Source organism: Chenopodium album, chromosome 23 (assembly GCF_948465745.1).
Source record: "Chenopodium album chromosome 23, dcCheAlbu1.1, whole genome shotgun sequence".
Taxonomy (NCBI): Eukaryota; Viridiplantae; Streptophyta; class Magnoliopsida; order Caryophyllales; family Amaranthaceae; genus Chenopodium; species Chenopodium album.
Window position 1 is genome coordinate 30,148,004 of NC_137856.1, and position 15,721 is coordinate 30,163,724.

The following is a 15,721-nucleotide window of genomic DNA, read 5'->3' on the forward strand; positions in this document are numbered from 1 at the left end:
GGAAAAACAATTGAATAAAAAATGAAATCTGGAATTCGAACAAAAAAACTATGGAATTCGAAAATATGGAATTCGAAAAAACTATGGAATTCGAACAAAAAAAATAAAAAAATCATGGAATTCGAACAAAAAAACGAAAATATGGAATTCGAACAAAAAAAATAAAAAAACTATGGAATTCGAACAAAAAAAAATCAAAAAAATAGTTCTAAAAAATCGCACAAAAAAAACAAACAAATCTAATGAAAAATCAAATAAAAAATCTGGAAATACATCAAAGCAATCAAGTAATAAAGTTAAATCATAATTTTTTAACAATTGATAAACTTACCAATTCTTGAAGAAGCTCGTTGATGTAGAAGAGAGTGAGGAGAGAGAAAGTGCTGAGGAGAGAGAAAGTGCTGAGGAGAGAGAAAGTGTTGAGGTGAGAGAAAGAATAACATAAGATTTAGGGTATTTTATCAAAAGTGTAAAAAAAAATTATAAAGAATTACAGAAATGCCATTACTAATGGAGTATTTTAGATGGTTAGATTAAAACAAATGAACGGCTGAGATGGGTTCTTATATAAGATTGGGTTCTTATATAGAGGAGGGTTCTTACATGAGCCTTCCTCTATATATATATATATATATATATATATATATATATATATATATATATATATATATATATATTCCTTAATTAAATTAGTATACAAATAGTGGATGGCTTAATCTAGGCTACGTGGTACTCATCTTTGCCAGAATAAATAAATAAATATATAAAATTGAAACTTAGTCAAGTTTGTAATCAATGAGAGGATAATAGTTAGTAAATTTATCTTGGGTCATATTGATATCCAGACTTTATCTTTTACTAACTTAAATTATTGTAATTATGTATTTATGTTAATGATATGATTGTTTTACCATAAAATATAATCATGGACCCATCAGTTAATGTGCAATCTTTTAATCAAAATCATACATATTGAATTTGTTTTTTTTTTTTTTTTTTGTATTAAACGAGAATTCTTTTTTTTTATTATTATTAAATGAATATTGTATAATCCTCCACTAAAGCATATTATTCTCATAAAAATATAGTAAAAAATTCAAGTGTCATTTCTCTAATTTGTTGAGTACTAAATTTTGATGAATGTTTTTTTTAAAGACTTAGGGTCTGTTCACATTTGCTGAATTGAACTAATTGGAGCTGAACTGAACTGAACTGAATAGAGCTGAAATGAATATGTTATGAGAGAAGGAAATTAGGAGCTGAACAGAGCTAAACGGAACTGAACTGAACTAAATTGATTGGAGCTGAACTAAACTGAAATTAAGCTGAAATGAACAAGCCCTTATGAATGTTTTGGACCCTAAATTGTATACACGTATCATATTTGAGAGCTCTTTGGATGCTCAACTCCTTACTAAAATCAGAAATGACACATGTCAATTTAGTTATATATATATATATATATATATATACTATATATATATATATATATATATATATATATATATATATATATATATATATATATATATATATATATATATATATATATATATATATATACTAGTTTAAATCCCGTGCCATGCACGGTAATTTCAATATTTATCATTAGTTTAATACAATTATTTTACTATAAAAAATAATATCAAATTGCAAAATAGGATGAAAGTTTTGTAATTACAATTGTTTTGAATCTTTAAAGAAAACAGAGGAAGAATTGCATGCACGAGTGCACGACTAATAAAAATAACCATTATGGATTACATTACAAAGTTATACTTCGTAGATAATATTACATTATTGTATTATATGACTCTGTTCCCGTCATAAAATAAATAAATATATAAATCTTTGTTGAATGTGTAAAAATGAATATACTTGCCAAATAAAAAAGTAAGTATTAAATTAAATACTTCTCTAAGAAGCTTTGAAAAAAAAAAAAATCCTTTTGGAGGGAAAATTTTTAACCAATTTATGACAAGTGTCACTTCTAGTTTCGCCTTTAGTATAGGTATATTGATATGTATATATATTATAATAGTCAAATTAGTTATTATTCTTGATTAAAAAAATAGTTATTATTCTAAATAAGTACTCGATCGTATTAGTCTCACTCACTAATATTTTAATGTTATTAGTATTATTACAATCAAATTAGGCAATTCCAATTAAGTATTATATAGTGTCAATAAAGAAAAGTTAAAGGTTGTTACAATCAAATTAGCCAGCTTCAATTATGTATTAGAGAGTCTCAGTGAAAAAAAAAAAAAAGTTGAAGGTTATTACAACCAAATTAGGCAGTTCCAAATATATATTAAAGAGTCTAAAAATAAGGTTATTACAATCAAATTAGGCAATTCCAATTAAGTATTAAAGAGACTCAATAAAGAAAACTTGAAGGTTATTACAATCAAATTAGGCAATCCCAATTACGTAATATAGAGTCTTAATAAAGAAAGTTGAAGGCTATTACAATCAAATTAGGCAGACACAATTAAGTATTATGGAGTCTCAATAATGAAACGTTGGAGGTTATTACAATCAAATTATACTAGGTAGTATCAATTAAATATTACAAAGTCTCGATAAAGAAAAGTGGAAGGTTATTACAACGAAATTAGATAGACTCAATTAAGTATTATATATAGTCTCAATAAAGAAAGGTTGAAGGTTAGGCAATCCCTATTAAGTATTATATAGAGTCTCAATAAACAATACTTGAAGCTTATTACAATCAAATTCGGCATTCTCAATTAAGTATTATATAGTCCCAAATCCCAAATAATATTTGAAGGTTATTATAATCAAACTAGGTGGTCCCAAATAAGGGTCTGTTCATATTTACTGAACTAAGCTGAACTGATTGGAGTTGAACTGAACTGAACTGAACTGATTGGAGCTGAACTAAACTGAACTGAACTGATTGGAGCTGAACTAAACTGAATTGAACTGATTGGAGCTGAACTGAACTGAACTGGAATTAAGTAAATGTGAACAAGCCCTAAGTACTTCCTCCATTTTTTAATCTTTCCATTTACTGTTCATATAAAATGAAGTAAGTGGAAATTAAAGGGGTTTCCTATTTTTACTTTTTAGATAGGAGACAAAAAGTTGTTTATAAATTGGTTTTATTAGATAAAGTTTTATGTGCCTATGTGTGGTTAGGTAAGAAGTGACAAAAGTAGAAAGCCCGAATTTAAAGGCTGAAAAAATAGTTGTTTGGCCAAAACATTAGCCGATGTATTACATAACGATCCTTGTTTAAAAACGCCCTTATCTTAATTTAGGATACACGAAAACAAACATATACTTGAATGTTGACTAGGCGGTGACAAATGACTACTAGTTAGTCCTAAAATAAAATGCTAAAAAAGATCATTTTACCATTAATCGAAGGATAATTATCAAAATTCATACGCACAAGAATCCCAACAATTTCGATTAATTCTATTATTTGCAACGGATTAATCTTGCGTAGAACAAAATTCATAAACCATAGAGCATAAATAAATTTTGCTTTTTCTTTCAAAAAAAAAATTCATAAACCATAGAGCATTAAGTAGGAACTGAGGGCACAAATCAAACCAGCACAAGCATAAAAAAGTAACACAATTGAATTAGTTTATCATTTAATAATATCCCATTATTTAACATGTGTGCATGTACTTGAACTTTGAACACAATTGGAAAACTAGAACTTGAAACACATTATAGATGCAACTAGCTAGCTAGCTAGAACTTTGTCGAACATGAAGTAGTGAACAAGCATAAAAATCATCTCCCATAGTCCAAAAGCACCACCAATTGGCTACTTGAAGAGTAGTTCATGTATAGCCATTGTTGAAATCATGCGCCTCACCAAGCATATTTTCACTCTCTTCTTGGAGTGGCATGTTGTTGTTTGACGAATATGGATGAGAAGAAGTAATACATGTAATCCTTTCTAGCTCTCTTGCGACCTCTTTCATTGTTGGGCGATCCTCTCCTTTAAGCTGTAGGCACCTTCTTGCAAGATTAGCTACTTCCTTAAGCTGCTCGATTGCACCATCACTTACTAATTTGTCATCAAGGATCTCAAACAATCTATCTTCCTTAAGCTTCCTAAGAAAATGTATAGCAAGGCATCTCTCACTCTCCGGCTTAGAATATGCAATCGCCTTCTCTCTAGTTAGTAACTCAGCAAGAACAACACCAAAGCTATAAACATCGCTCTTATCAGTGAGCTCACCAGTTTGCATGTACTCTGGATCAAGATACCCACATGTTCCTTGAACTATAGTTCCTAACTGCTCTTGATCTACCGGCACTAGCTTAGAAGCTCCAAAATCAGCAACTTTTGCTGTGTACTTATCATCCAAGAGAATGTTTGCAGACTTAATATCTCTGTGAATTATCGGTATAGAAATTGTAGTATGCAAATAGGCCAAGACTTGAGCAACTTGTGTCGCAATTCTTAAGCGAATATCCCAAATAAAAAATTCTACTCTTCTTTCATCATGCAAATGATCATGCAATGTACCATTACTTATGAACTCATAAACAAGTAATGGTACTTCTATCTCCAAACAACAACCTAAGAGCTTTACCACATTCCTATTGTTGATTTGGGACAAGGCAATGACCTCATTTATAAATTGCTCAACTTGGGTGGAATCTACCTTGAGTGACCTTTTGATGGCAACAATTTGGTTGTTTGGTAATTTTCCTTTGAAAACCATGCCAAAACCTCCGCGACCAATGATGTTATTCTCATTATAGTTATCTGTGGCCTCTTGTAGTTGTTCAATTGTAAACATTTTAACCATATTGCCAACTGATACATCTCGTCTTGAAAGTTTTTGTTGTAAAATATGACCACCATTTTGTTGAAAGCATTTTTTCTTTAGTTTTTGGATCTTCTTTTTTCCAAGTTGCCAATGTAAACAAAATCCAGCCAACAAAGATACAATGATGCCGGCACCAACACCTAACCACATAAATAATAATCTAAGTGTTAATAAGTTGTATGTGTTAGACTACTTTTCTTGGTCTCGTACAAAGATTTTAAATGAGAAAAACTACTTAATAACATGGTGTAAATCAAAGTGTTGCATTAAAACAATTACGCGCTCGAGTGATAAAACTGGCATGTAGTCATGAAAAATGATCTTAAGTAAATTAGTTTGTGGTGGCCCTTATTATTTAACACTGTTAAAGATCCAATTCAACCAAAACTTTAACCTAATAGTCGAAGCCCTAGATTGGATTATATACTCTATCATATTCTTTCACGTGAGAGCCTTTTGGACTTGAAGTGTTGAAATGGGAACGGATGAGATCCAAACCTGTGACATTTATGTCATGTTGGCTCTTGATACCATGCAACCATGCTAATGGACCAAACACAACTAAAAATTTAAGTTGATGGTTAAAGTTCAAAATTGGTTTATATACTCTATTATACTACAAAAGTAATAGATTATTTGCATAACCTATTATCAAGCACATCCACAATTAATGGTCCATAGTGACCTAGCTTGTCATGTTTCACCCAGTTGAAGCGTGAGAATGCTAAGATCATATGACTTCCAAAGCATTCTCTATGACATTTTATGAATTTTTGGTATGATAATGCTAGGATCCTATATAATTATAAACGTGACATTGCCAAACAAAAAAAGAAAAAAGTAGTGGAGATCAAACTTACTGGCCTAACCAACATAAAAAGGAACAATAAAATTCAACGGAAAGGGTGATTAAGAGTAATGACTAATTAAATATCAGTTTCTTTCCTTTATCAAGCAATTTGAATAGAGTATAAACTATTCTAAGGGAGACCTTAAAATGCTATGAAAGATGCTCCATTTGTTCCCTTTTGTCAATTTTAAGGGATGAAAGATACTTCGTCAGTTTCTTTTTTTATTCATTTGATTTTCAATAATTACTTTTATTTATCTAATTTATGGTATTTATTTGAACTTATTTAATTATTTCCTCTGTCTCATAATAATTGCAAGTTTGCAACACTTTTTTTTTTTTTTTTTCATTTGTTTTATAATATATAATTGCAACACTACCAACCCCACCTACACTATACTACAAAACAGAGGGAGTGAAACTTTTTATAAGTAATTAGAGCATATTTTAGTGATAAACTAAACATGTATAACTACTATTGTTTTTTAACAAAACATGTATAACTATTGATCAAAACTTATCTTATTTTTTTGAACCTATTTAAATGATTTCCCATTAAATTAAGTGAAAATAAGATAAAAAGAACCTGTCTATAATTTTGAGCATTTGATTGGTTATATCCTTATATGGAGTGTAAGTAGTGTGGTTATATTTAATAATGATTACAATACGGATTTAAATTAAATAACTACTCCCTCCGCCCCCTTTTGATAGTCCCTTATGGGCATTTTTCACGGGAATTAATAAACACAAATAAAAATAGTAAAAGTTCATTGAAAAAGTAAATTGACAATTGGTATGCAAAAAAGTAGAGAGAAAAAGTAATAAAAGTACATGGGAAAAACAAAATTTACATGGAAAATTTAAATTTGCACAAGTATTGTTGCAAATTGGAGGGAATTTTTGTAAAAAATTAATATTAATGGTTGTTGGAAAAAACAAATGGGGTGAACATTTTTGGACTAAAATTTACCCATAAGAAACTATCAAAAGGGGACGGAGGGAGTATCTAAAAAAAAATTAGAAACATGATGACACTTTCAATTAATGGTACGACCGTACGATCAAATATCAACACTCCCAACTCCCAACTCCCAAGTCCCAACTGTGGTTGAACATGTCACCGAAGTTTTAATAGAATTGTCTTTGTTTTAGTGCTTCTAATTTAAGCATGTACTCGTAATTAGTACAATCATAGCATGAACTATGTTCCCTAAAATCATTATTAGCAGTTTATTTTGTCAACTCTAATCATCATTGCTATTGGCATATTTTGACTTATAGTTGTATATGGCTTTTATTCACATCTACAAAATAATTAAATACTTCCTCTAAACTTAAATACACCCTCAATTACTAAAGTTTGTCCTTGAACCACTTAAAATGTAAAATCATAACATCTTTAATTTTAAAACCAATAACATAATACTAAAAGCGAATCTGACATGACACTTGTAATATTTTGATTAAATTTTTTTTCGGTATTATTAATATACTATTTTTTTTTAATATACAAATATTCACCGTTCAAAAAATATATATATACAAATCTTCACGAATATTAATTTATATATAAATCCTATAATTTTTAATTTTTATTTTGTCAACTATATACGAAGAAATATATTATATATATGCATTATGTGAAAATATTTAACATGTCTTTCATATATTTTATAGTATGTATTTTTTTTTTCCTTATTTCAAAAAAAAATAAAATATAAAGGTATTTTTCTATAATAAACAAACATGTAATATATTAGTCTTCCAAAAAAAAACAAACATGTAATTTATTAGAATAACGTACTACTCCCGTACTCTGTACCATTCTACATCATATTTTTTTTCCTTTAAAAGTCTTTTTCTCTAACAAGGATTGACACTTAAGCTTTAATTTTATATTATTTGATTTATTTATAATAATAACAATTCAATTTAACACCTATATATATATATATATATATATAACCTTGATTATTAATTATTGTCACAAAAATAAGTCAATTAAATTTGTATAAAGCATTGTTTTAGTCAAAGTATGTTATAAAACATTGTGCCGGTCAAATCATATCAACAAAGTAGGGACATTATGAGGTATATGAGTGCATCGTACGAGTTCCTCTAAAAAAATTGTATATTGCACAGGTTATAGTTAACATAAAACTTAATTCTAATTTAAAATCCTATAATCATTAAATTTGTATTTTTTTTAATGTTTAATGATCAATAAATTTTGATAAACTCGAGTTGTGTTTTTTTAAAAATATATTCAAGTATTTGTTTCAAATAAAAAATATTGATTTTTTGTACCAAAAAAAAAAAAAAAAAAAAAAGAAGTTAAATTAACATTATGATTCATAAGAATAAATAAGTTGATACTTCCTTTGCTTTCATATGATAATCCCATATGGAATAAATCACATAATTTAAGAAATTAAGAATATTTGGAATTTAACATTAAAGCACAAAACATGTCATAATTTGTTTTACCTTATTTAATTTTTAGATTTTATTGGGAAAACATCACCCATAATTGCATTTTTAAGGGTGGGTTTCCTTACGTACATAAAGTCATGTCATTAATCCACAATAGGTTAATTTCACCAATAAGAATTTAATATGTATAAAATAGAATAAAAAAATTAAGTTTAAAATGGAATACATTCAATATGAGTAGATTTTAAAAACACAAAGTCTTATATGTGGCTAGCGACACCGTGTGGCAAGGGTTATTACGTAGTGTAATAGGGGTTATTTGGTCAACGTTAAAGGGGTTATTTCGTCAATATTATAGGGTTACTCAGTTAGTGTTATAGGAGTTATTTAGTCAATATTTTAGAGGTTACTTGGTCAGCATTATAGGGTTAATTTATTCTTTTGTAAGTGATCACACGGTGTGACTAGCCACACACAAAACGAGTTGTTTTTTGAAACACCAGATTGAGTATATGAGACTAACAAATAGAAACGGAGGAAATATGTAATTTTAGAGAGAATAAACTAGTAATACTCACCAAGGATGATTTTTATTGCCAGTTGCATTCTCTTTCGGATACTTCGATCAGCAATGAAATGACAATGAGCAGATTTTGTGCCACTGCCGACGAAGTCTTTAGGGCAGGTGCAATTGTAACTTCCCGGCGTGTTAGTACAATACGCTGGTTTCTCACATGAATTCAGTTCACTGTGCGCGCATTCGTCGATGTCTATATATATACACAGAACACTCAATTAGCTACATTGAAATGATGTTATGATGATATGACACTTGTCAATGCATCACTTTTAACTAACAATAATATCTTTAATTTAAAAAAAAATAGATTTGTAAATAGATCTTTTTTTTTACTAAATCGATAAAAAAATGATTATGTGAATATTGTAAAAGTTCTTGATTCTAATAAAAACTCGAGACCCAAAATGAAAAAGATAGAATTACCTTGACAAGCGTAAAGATAGGGATTACCCTCGTAACCAGGGTTACACTGGCAACGATATCCCCATTCCCCAACAGACGGGTCGTAGCAGGTACTATTTTCCTTACATAGGTAATAATTATTACCTTGTTTAGATGCTGCTGTACAATTATTTGTTCCAATCGACCAATTATAGACCCTTGGTACTTTGTAATTACTTAAAGAAGTGTCGTTTTGTTGTAGAAGGTTTTGAATATTGAAGGGGAATATTTTATCATTTTTTGCCACAACAAACGCGGCACTGCACGGGTTAAACTTGGTCACATTGATATGGTGATGCATACTCGAAGCCATTATATTAATGTCGGTTACTCCGTCTGGAATAGGGACCTCGCAGCAGCCTATTCCAGCGCATTCATCACCCACATCTTCTTTATTAGTGCAACTAGTTATACATCCTGTTTCAAAATTAATGGATCTATTCATCTGCAAACCAGAGAATACACCTATGGTATCGCAACCAATAGCGCCAACAATGTTATGGGTCCTCGAGAGGGCAAACCTCGCAATACGAGTCCAGGTTTTAGACTGTTTGATATTCGCACCACCACTACCATAACATTTATATGAGATTGGGCTACTTACCCGGAATTCGCCTTTTAGACTGATTTTTTGGACTTGAATACTACCATCATCACCATAAGTTGGAATTGGAGGGTTCCGATTCATGTCGCAAGTGATATTGTAGTGCTTGCCGTCTTCGGGGTGATGGTAGTGGCACTTATCTCCTATTCCGAAAGGATAGGGGATCGTCACGTTGCCACATTTGTCTGGACAACCTGGAAGAGCTATTTTTTTTGTAGCAGCAACATCTTCACCCACGGTGTGTGCGTGATGTAGTGATGATGATATTGATAATACTATTACTACAATTAGTAAAGTATGAGCCAAATCCAATTTTACTCTCATCATTTTAATTTGTTTGTGCACAAACTTATGTCATCAACTACTGTATTAATTAAATATCTTGATTTTTTAAACAAACTGCTTGTATATAACAACAACTAGAGTATGGCACACACGCCCTTTTGAAAGACTCCACAAAATACTAATAACTAGGTCTTTGTTTAGTTAGTACAAGCTAAGTACTGTACAACTGCTTTACATTTATTATTATGGCCATTTTTTCTATGTATCGACCTATTTTTTTCAATTTCTTAAAAATAACTCAAGTAAAATCTAATGTTATAAACATCAACTTTTGTATATGATCGGTGTCACCTAATAACAACGAGTAACCCCTAACTAATCAAATAAGCCTTGACCAAATGAGTAACTCCTGGCCGAGCTAAGTGAGGTAAACCCTAGCTGACCGAGTAACGTGTGAACAAGTAAGTGAAGTAACCCTCATCATTCTAAAAATTAAAAAAAAAAAAAATGTAAAATCCTAAGTGATGTATTTAAACAAAAAAAAAATGAAGGGATGATAACTAATTCCTCTATTTTTTAAGTGTCTCATTAGAGCTTAGCACACAAGCTGACACGGAACTTTGACTACTAATAATATCTTTTATTATCAATAAGTATAAATTACAACAATTGAATTTTAATAATCTATTTGTTTAGATGATTCCAACAAGTCTGTACCCACGAACATTGGTTGAAGTGAATCAAGTGAATTAATTAACAATGCAAAAAGTGTAAATTAATTAAAAAAGTCAAAGGAAGTACAATTATAGATAAGTTTTAGTACAAACATAATGTTAGAAGTGGCAAATAGGGTCGTTCAATTTCGAGTAAATGTGTACGGATTTAGATTCCGGTTCGTAGGCTTTATTTTGGTTTAGGACTTTAGGTATGGATTAGATTGGTTCCATTAAATTGTGGTCTTAATTTTTGATTTAGTTGGTATCATGGTATGTCGGTTCAGCTCGTCAATCAGTTTTGCTTTGAGTTATCAAAAATCAAGTTGATTATGTAACTTTAGTAAGCTTGAATGATTTTTTACACATGGATGGTTTTTTTTTTTTTTTTTTTTTTTTGAAACAATTACACATGAATTTTAGTTTCATACTACTACTTAATTAATGCCCAATATCCCATTTTTATAATTTCATCATTTTTTATGTTCGAAAAAAATTTGTTGAGTCGGAGTCACGGTTATTTAAATTTAGAAATACTCCGGTATGACTTTTTTGTTTTTCTTAAGGGATTGTATTTTTCTTTGTCTATTTGTACATATACGAAGTATATTTTAACAATGGAAAATGCTATATGTAGCTCTAAGGGATATGTATAATAAGCTAAAAAGGGAAAGTATTAATGAAATATATTCATTAATTACAGTGAGTTGCACATGATTTTGTCATGCATTTCATATTTATACCAAAAAAGGAAAGATATAAAATGCTTATTTTTAGCTAACGAACGCCTGTTGAAAAAGCTAATAACTAAAAGTAGAAAGATTACATTAAAATGAACATTAATTACACCTACCGACGTGTGATTTTGTCATGAATTCCCAAATTAATACCACTTAGGTAATATTTTAAATGCTTATCTAACGCCTCGGGCGCGTTCGTTAGCAGATCGTTTTATCAAATTTGTTAAAGGGTAATGCTATAGAAATGATTATATTCAAGTAATTTTGTAACCACATAATTTTTAAAAATGTTTGTAATGTAAATTTTTAATCCAAAAAAATGCATTAAAATTATTTAAGACCACATTAATTTTATTGGTTAAAGTATATCCAATAGTTTATCTTTGGGCTAACGTGATTTGTGCATGCTCACCCATATTCTTCGGCGTAATAAGTTTTTAATAATTAAAACTACCTAAATCTGATCTATAAATTACATGAATTGATCAATCTATTTAAAATTGAATTAGGCTTCCAATTCAAAAACATAATAATACTCCGTACAATACAATGGGTTTTTACAAGAAAATTTGCACACAAGTAATTTCTCTCCTTTGCCTAATAGACGTTTTGACACATGCCGCAGACAACGTTACTCTAGTTAACAAAATGTGCGGTGCAACATTCGCTCCAGAAGTATGCATTAGCTGCATAAAGAGCAATAGCAAGGACGCTCTTACGGACGTAGATGTCATCCACCAAATGCTTGGATGCTTGTATAACGATGCTTTAAAACTATGGCATGATATGGACAACATTATCAATAACAACTCCGATTTGACAGCGATTTATATCTTTAAAAAAACTAAAGCTAACTCTACCCCGCTGCTAATGGTATCTGGAGTTGTTAGTGCGCAAGCTGAAGTTTCTAAAAGGAAATTTAATGATGCTAAGACAATAATTAGACAAAATGTTTACAATAGTCTAAAGAGAATGAATTATAACTTGAACAATTTTAAAAACCGTAATGATGCTAAGACAAAGACTGGTACAATTACATTTAATTGGCCTCCTCTTATGTTTTCTGGAGTTTTTAATGTTGAAGCTGATTATAAGATCTCTGATCAGTTGCTTGCTTCCGTCAAGGCTTAATAACATTACATTGTACTATATGTTCAATGTCATCAATAAGTTTTTTTTTAACTAGTATATTCATGAGCACTTGTTAAGCTCAACTAGTTTTTAGGCACATTCGACGCATAGACTGTGTTTTTTGTTTTTTTTTTTTAATACCAAAAACTTTCAAATTTAATTCTCTAATTGCAAGAGAGTTAAATAATACTTTGTATCAAATAATTGAAGAACAATCCATACATTTTTATAATTTTATATTTGTACTTATTCAAAAAAAATGTATTATATTTGTACATCCATACTTCCTCCTTTTATTTTCGTTGATCATTTCTCATTTTATGTAAAAAATATATTAGAATTTGATTTTTGAAAAGACGTTTAGAACTTAGAAGAATCTAACTAGCAATTCCCCTATTTTTTAGAAAAAAAAAAATTAATTTTTATCATTAGTATCTATTATCTAATAATATATATTTACAAAATTTAGAACAAACTACAAAAACAAGAAAAAGGTGTTTCCACTTTTTAATTGTCAGTTTTCTAATTTATCATGATTTTAATAAGTTTGACTATTTTTTAATTCATTATATGACATATATCATATAATTTTGAAAAACAAAAAACCAAAAAACAGAAAACCACAGTGATACCAAACGAACCCTAATTTTTGTTATATTTCCTTCCTTTTACTTGAAAAAATTTAACTTTTACATTATTTATATATGTCACTTTGACTAGATTTGATGATTATGAGGGCTAGGTTCAAGGGCTCGTCGAGGTCCGTTTCGGTAAAAGAGGAATAGATTTTCAAGAAAAAAGAACTGGATATGTATTTGTAGAGAAAGAAGGGGGTTTTTTTTTTTAGCAAAGCTAGCAAATACTCCATCTGTCTCCTTTTGATAGTCCCTTATGGGCATTTTTCACGGGAATTAATAAATACAAATAAGAATAGTAAAAGAAAATTGAAAAAAAAGTAGAGAGAAGGTAATAAAAGTATATGGGAAAATAAAATTTACATGGGAAAGGTAAATATTGCACCAATATTGTTGTAAATTGGAGGGAATTTTGGTAAAGAATTAATATTAATAGTTGTTTGAAAAAGCAAATGGGGTGAACATTTTGAGACTAAAATTTGCACATAAAGGACTATTTAAAGAGGACGGAGGAAGTATATAGTGGCATGTATCCCAAATTTTCTTTTCGTAACTAGATGTAACTTGAAGTCAAATCTGACTTTTTCCTTCATAAGTTTTCTCCAAGTCAGTGTGGCAAAAGCCTTCCTTTAAAAGACAAAATATTAAATCAGGTCTAAGTCTAGTTAATGGTATAGTATTGCAGATAAAGGAGGGATGACTCTATTTTTTAAGGAGGTTATATAAACGGAGGGTTGAGAGAGATTTAGAAGTGTCTCACAGGGGTAGGTTGGTCATTTCATGCGGGATTTAAATTTTGCCATTTTAGATTCAGTGGTACAAAATACACTCTCAGTGGTACAAAAATATAATTTTAATGGTATTTAAAAAAAAGTTCAAATATCTAATTACGCTGTCAAATAATACCATTACATCTCAGTGGTACATAATACACTCCCAGTGGTACTCAATGCGGTTTTAGTGGTACTTAAAAAAATCCTCAGTGGTACAAAATATACTTTCAGTAGTTGTGACTTTCAGTAGTTGTGGTCCCAATTTTTTTTGTCGTTTTCGCACGTGAAACCATTTCTGACTCCAAAGGTGGGCCCTACCTCACCCTTTTTCACTCTCTCTATCTCTCTCTTCCTTTCTCCCTCTTCCTAGTACATTTGCTATATTATTTTATGTTGTGAGACATTTTATTTTGTCTCACAACCCTTCAAATGTAGTTCCTCTTTTTTAAGTGCCTCGTTGGAGCTTAGCACACATGACGATAAGATCTGTCGTCATGTGTGCTAAGCTCATATTTTGACTGCTAATAATATCTTAAATAATCAAAAAGTATAAATTAAAACAATCGAATGTTATTAATAATTTATTCGTTGACGATTTAGCAATTACATACCCACATAACTTTTTTTTTATTGGGTTTATTTTCTGATCGTACCCTTGAATTTTTTAGTTTTCTACCTTATACCCTCCTAAATTCAAATCTTTACAAGGTGACCTTGAGTTATTAGTTTATTTTACATTATACCATTGAGTTTTTGGATTTTTCTATATGGTACCCTAGAGTAGTAAAATAAATGACTCTAAATTAATTTGACCCAAACCAACACCATCTAATCAACTTATTTAGCACCCTCAAAGACACAACTAGCATGTTTATTGCAAAAAAAAAAAAAAAAAAAAAAAAAAAAAAAAAAAAAAAACTTGAGTCCCCTCTTAAACAAGCTCTTTTAGTTAAAGTAGAAGCAAAAAAAAAAAGTTGTTATCTTCCATCTCAAACAATCATACAAAAGTTCCACTAAATAGCGAATAATGAAGATTGGTGATTCCTCCATCTAATATAAATATAGAAGTGGTAAATAGATCATTTAGCACTTATTTAGCACCCTCAAAGACACAATTAGTATGTTTATTGCAAAAAAAAAAAAAAAAAAAAAAAAAAAAAAAAAAAAAAACAAACAACTTGAGTCCCCTCTAAAACAAGCTCTTTTAGTTAAAGTAGAAGCAAAAAAAAGTTATTATCCTCCATCTCAAACAATCATACAAAAATTCCACTAAATAGCTGTAGACACCCATTTGTGTCTCCCCAAAACCAAACCCAGTGATGAATGCCTTTCGCGTCGAACCATAATCGAATGGGGTGAAAGTGGTTGAAAGTCAAGTGTTGCGGTTTAGTTTTATTAAAATTCTCTTCTCTCTGTTTTTGAAAATAACTCTATTTGAAAATAGCCAAATCAGTTTAGTTTGGTTCATAATTAAGGTCCAATAATAGTGTAGTTGGATGGGGCTCGAAAAGACCTTTCCAACAATATATTATAAGCCCAATTCCGATGAATATTGAGGAAGTTATGGCCAAAATACTAAACTGGGCCCGGTTAATTATTTACATACGGCCCAATGATCTAGAGGAGGGCCAAATATTAATTATTATTCCTATAATCATTAGGATTAATTATAATTTTCTAGAAGTTTCTAGAAGGTTCTTTTTAATT

General features: G+C 29.8%; 1 pseudogene; it reads right to left on the reverse strand.

The window, feature by feature from the left end:
• Window positions 1-3,824: 3,824 nt before the first annotated feature.
• On the reverse strand, window positions 3,825-10,064 carry LOC145607333 (wall-associated receptor kinase 2 pseudogene; annotated as a pseudogene).
• Window positions 10,065-15,721: the final 5,657 nt, after the last annotated feature.